Genomic DNA, 6000 nt, shown 5'->3' on the forward strand with positions numbered 1-6000 from the left:
AGTCAGAGGAGGACCAGCTATATAATTTTCAGGGTTTAGTGCAAAATGAAAATATGGGTCACTTAATTCATAAATTATTAGGAATTTCAAAACTATGACAGCAGAGCAGTAAGCCAACTGTGGGGCCCTTTTAAGTACGGGGCCCCTTGGTTAATAAAAATGAAAGTTGACCTCCCTCCCTGCCCCATACTCCTTTATAGTGTAACCAGTATTAACAGGCAAGCTCAGGTGAAAGTGATTCTTTGATAACATAGATGATTAATTAATCACAAACATGTTAAGAACCTATTATTTAGAAGGCACCAGGAATTCCAATATGAACGAATTGGCTCACCCTTCAAAGAGCAGAGATTATTGAGGAGAATCACCCCAACAATTCCACGGTGTGACAGGAGCTATGACAGGATGCTACTAGACTGCAGAGACAGAGGGGTGGAGGGATCGGGTGGTCAGGGAAGGCTTCCTGAAGGTGGCGATGCCTGAGCTGAGCCTTAACTTATGATTAAGGGTTAGAGTGTGTGGGCCTTGAGGAACTAGACGTGCCCATAAAAGGAAGAATGTGGGAAAGGCATGGAGAGAGTGTGTGGTGTACTTGCAGAACTGCAAGCATGGTTGGGCAGGGAGCAGGGAGAGGATTGGTGGGAGCTGAGTTTTGACCGGTAGGCATGTGCTAATCATGAAGGCCCTTGAGTGTCAAGCTAAGAAATTTGGATTTTATTTATTTTTTTTGGAGACAGAGTCTCGATCTTTTGCCCTGGCTAGAGTGCCATGGTGTCAGCCTAGCTCACAGCAACCTCAGACTCCTGGGCTCAAGCGATCCTCCTGCCTCAGCCTCCTAAATAGCTGGGACTATAGGCATTCGCCACCATGCCCGGCTAATTTTTTTCTATATATTTTTAGTTGTCCATATAATTTCTATTTTTTAGTAGAGACGGGGTCTCGCTCTTGCTCAGGCTGGTCTCGAACTCCTGACCTCGAGCGATCCTCCCGCCTCCTCGCGCCTCTGCCTCCCAGAGTGTGAGGATTACAGGCGTGAGCCACCACACCCGGCCTGGATTTTTAAGAGTGTGTAATGGACTGAATGTTTGTGTTCCCTCAAAGGTCATATTTTGAAACCTACTCTTCAGTGTGATGATAGTAGGAGGTGGGGCCTTGGGAGGTGACTGGGTCATGCAGGTGGAGCCCTCATGAATGGGATTAGTGCTCGTATAAAGGAAACCCCAGAGGACTCTCTCACTCTCTTTCCTCCATTTGAGGATACAACAAGAAGGTGGCTGTCTGCAACCTAGAAGAGGGCCCTCACAGAACCTGACCATGCTGGCACCTGATCTTGGACTTCCAGCCTGCAGATTTGTTAGAAATAAATCTATACACTACCCAGTCTACAGTAATTTTTTTTTTTTAAGACAGAGTCTTGCCCTGTCACCCTGGGTAGAGTGCCATGGCATCATTATGGTTCACTACAACCTCAAATCCCCAGGCTCAAGCAATCCTCCTGGCTCAGCCTCCCGAGTAGCTGGGACTACAAGTGTGCCACAATGCCGGGCTAATTTTTCTATTTTTAGTAGAGATGGGGTCTCCTCTTGCTCAGGCTGGTCTTAAACTCCCGAGCTCAAGCAATCCTCCTGCTTCGGCCTTCCAGAGTGCTAGGATTAGAGGCGCGAGCCACCACGCCCAGACTATAGTACTTTTTTTATAACCCGAATGGACTAAGACAGAGTGATAGAGAGCTTTAAGAATTCCAAGCAGGAAAGTGACATGATCAGATTTTCCTTATAGAAAACTTTCTCTTCCACTGCAAAGAGGAGGACAGACTATTGGAGAGTAGTGGGGGACATCTATTCTTTTATCAGCCAGACTGCCTTCCTCCTTTTTCTGGGAAATCCTCTTTCTCTTGTGGTTTGAATAGAAGCTTCCATTTTATTATAGACTCCATTAGCTATCTATTGCTGTGTAACAAATCACCTCAAAATTTAGTGGCTGAAAACAAGTAACATTTATTATCTCAGTTTCCACCGGTCAGGAATCCCGGAGTGGTTTAACGGATGGTTCTGGCTCAGGGGCTCTCACGAGGTTGCATTCAGAGTGTCAAGCCAGGGCAGCAATCATCTCAAGGCTCAGCCAGGACTAGAGACTCTACTTCCAAGCTCATGCGTGTGGCTTTGGCAGACTGGAGATCTGCTTCCAAGCTTACTCATGAGGGCCTTCTGCACGGGGCTGTCCCCCTACATGGCAGCTCCCTGCCCCAGAGCCAACAATCTGAGAAGAACCTCCTGAAGAGTCTTAGGAAGCCACAGTCTTTCTATAACTTCATATTGGTAGTGAGATTCCATTACTTCTGCTGTATTCTATTTTTTAGGAGAGAGTCATTAAATAAGTTCAGCCCTCCCTTAAAAGCTGGGGTTTGCACAAGGGCATGGCCACCAGGAGGCGGGGAGTCTAGGGGGCCATTTTAGATGCTGCCTGCCACACAGATCCCACCTGTTCTTAGGTCAACTGACCCAGGCTGGACCAATCAGAACATTTCCTTGGGATTTTTGAACTTGACTAGAAGGAAAGAATCTTTCTAAAGTGGTAAAATTTGAAGACACTGTGGACAGCCTTGTTTCTCACTAAGTGGAAGAAGCCTGCGGGTGGGAAAATGAAGCTAACACTTAAGGGGAAGCAGAGATCAGAAATAGTAAGCATTCCTGACTGTCCATCAGCTTCTGGCTTCATTGGACCCTAATTCTCACCTGTGCTCTGGCCACTCCTGTAGTTTGGTTATATGAGTCAATAAACTAGACCCCCCATTTATTGCTCAAGCTAATTCAAGGTTGGTTTCTGTCATTTGTAACAAGAGAGTGATGACTAACTGGTTCAGTGTCACCCTGAGGCAGGAAGATCAGTTAGGACACTATTGCAGGTGAGAACTAACAAGGGCCTGAATAGGGCACTGGGGCTGGGGATTAGGCCCCAACAGGAGAGCAGATAGCAATTGAAGGCAGGGACCACGTAGGACTGTCTATTCCCCATCACATCCCCAGACCTTAACAATGTGTCTGGCACATAGTAAGTGCTCAGTAAATATTTGTGGAAATGAATGATTAAATGAATGAACAAAAGCAGGAAGACAAAGATAAAAGCAAGCCTTGGCCGGGCGCGGTGGCTCACGCCTGTAATCCTAGCACTCTGGGAGGCCGAGGTGGGCGGATCGTTTGAGCTCAGAAGTTCGAGACCAGCCTGAGCAAGAGCGAGACCCCGTCTCTACTAAAAATAGAAAGAAATTATATGGACAGCTAAAAATATATATAGAAAAAAAAATTAGCCGGGCATGGTGGTGCATGCCTGTAGTCCCAGCTACTCGGGAGGCTGAGACGGGAGGATCGCTTGAGCTCAGGAGTTTGAGGTTGCTGTGAGCTAGGCTAACGCCACGGCACTCACTCTAGCCTGGGCAACAGAGTGAGACTCTGTCTCAAAAAAAAAAAGCAAGCCTTGCTGACCAACTGGATATGGAAAATGAGGAAGAGAGAAATTAAACCTTATACGCAGGTCTCAGGCTTGAAAGGCTAGCTGGCTAGCAACCCTACACAAGACAGGAAGAGCTGCTGTGGATGGGGTCAGCGAGGAGGGGTGTGTTCAAGGTGAGTGCTGGTCTTAGAGAACAGAGTGGTTCACCTATGTCCGTGCTGAACATCCATGTCATTGGCTGCCTTAGCTCAGCCCACGTAACCAACAGAGTAATGCAACCACATGCACTCAAAGCCTATTCACTCACTGGAGAAAGACCTGCTTTTGCAAATAGGCGATGATCACAACCACCTCAGGGACTGGTGGTCCCTGATTAGGAACGGTCTAAAGTTAGCATGACAAGACCAGCTGTCGAGTGTCAGCTTAATGAGTCCTTCTGACTCCCAGAATAGGAGTTCTCTAGGGCCCCCTGGGCGACAGCTTCCTTCCCAACCAGACCGGGAAAATTGTGGGGACAAGTGGAGAGGCTTGAAATTGGGTATTCAGAAAACGCATTTGCTTTTCTCCTTTGGGGATGCCTGCACTGAGGCCGGGCACAGATGGCAGCTTTTTAAAGACTGGCATTGTAAAGCTGTCGGAAGTGGGAAATACCCCCTTTTAAATCGGCACTCTGTGTCCAGTTGGAAGCAGTCTAGGGAGGTGGTTAAGCAAGGGTTGTTAAATGGCACCAGAATTTAGTTGGCATTGCTGACTCCGTTTACATCCCTGGGTGAGGCTCATTAGCATGTGTCAGAAATGCAGCTTCTGTGGCTCTAAACATCCCTTGCTACTCCCAGGCGTGCAGAATGCCAGCCTGACACAGCAGAGCCACCTCTGCTTCCCTGCAAGTTCCTCCTGCCAAGCGGCCAGCCATACAGACCAGAGCAAAGGCTTCTTTTGTGGCCCAAATACGCCCTGCTTGGAGAATGTGGCATTCCCTCTCCTGAGCTCAGGCTGAGGGAGGGTGGTGGGCAGCGAATCCAGGCCGACCGGAGTAGTGAACGTGAAGGTCTGTAAATAGTGGAGCCCTGTAGAGGGGTGAGGGACGAGTACACACGGCCAGTCCCAGACACGTTCCTACTGGCTTCGGCATATAGCTGGGCAGCAGTCAAGGCAGGATATAACTTCATTATTGAATCTTTTGTTTTTTTTTAAACTTTCTTTTTTGCAGAAAATTTCAAGCACATAAAAGAGATTAATACCCATCACCCAGTTTCAACAATTACCAATTTATGGCTCTTGTTTCATCTATACTCTTCCACTGGATTATTTGAAGTGAATCTTAGATATTATGCCATTTTATCTGTAAATATTTCAGTAAAAACTCTAATAAAAAATAATCATAATACCATTATCAAATGTAGGAATCTTCATAATAATTCCTCAATACTGACGGAATCTTACACTGTGAGCAGAGGAGCCCCCTGGTGCTGCCTTCGCCCTGGCCTTCCAACTTTAGAGGGACCGAGGTGTCAAGTGCAGAGCAATGCCAAGGCAAAGGGTCAGGGCAAGGCGAGGTCACGCCCACACTAGGGTCACCACTGATGTGCTTAGCAACTTTAGCAATTTTAAAACATTTCTTGAAATAGCTATTAGATAAATTAAAAAAAACAGCCCTCATGTTTTTATGAGAACTTTTAGCACTATTAGTGCTACAAGGACAGCCTATTAAGAATCAAGAAGTGTCTGAAGGTGAACAAGATTCCGTGTCTGAGCAGCCTGTGGCTGGACCGCCTTAGGGTCCCAGGTCTCTACTAAGGTGCAGAGGTAACTTCACGGTAGCATGAATTTTTTTCAGACTTCTTTTGGTAGTATTGCATTAACAACACTATTGAATATTGCTGGGAAATCAATTTTATTACAGTATAATGTACATATAGGAAGTACACAAAACTCTAAAAGCTTAATTGTGTTTTTTATTTTTGTTGTTTTTGAGACAGGGTCTCACTTCTGTCACCCAGGCTAGAGTGCAGTGGCATCATAATAGCTCACTGCAACCTCAAACTCCTGGGCTTAAGCGACCCTCTCGCCTCTGCCTCCCAAAGTGCTAGGATTACAGGCGTGACCTACCCTGCCCAGCCCAGAGCTTAATTGTTTTTATCACTTCCTGAGCTCTACATTTATCCTGAGGATTAACTTAAACAGCGAAAGTGAAATGAAATCACCTTTATGGAGAACCAAGATGAGCAGGGTGTCCCCATGCAGAAGTGGCCTGGAGTGAGGAGTCAGAACCCAAGTAGAAAAACAAGATTATCTATGTAGAGGGCGGCTGGGGGTGGCAGTGGTGGCCATCAATGCCCAGGTTGGGTGAGGAAGTTGTCCATGTGGGGAAGCTGGGTGATCCTCTTACTCACAGGCTCTCAGGACAACATGCTCCACGTTGGCTACCAACACTGGCTCATTGCTGGGAGGTCTGGTGAACTGTTGATACAGGATCTTACATACAAACTATAGAATCCCAATATTTACACTGGTCAGTTGCCGGGATAAATGGGCGATATTACAGACATG

Source organism: Eulemur rufifrons, chromosome 2 (assembly GCF_041146395.1).
Source record: "Eulemur rufifrons isolate Redbay chromosome 2, OSU_ERuf_1, whole genome shotgun sequence".
NCBI classification, from domain to species: domain Eukaryota; kingdom Metazoa; phylum Chordata; class Mammalia; order Primates; family Lemuridae; genus Eulemur; species Eulemur rufifrons.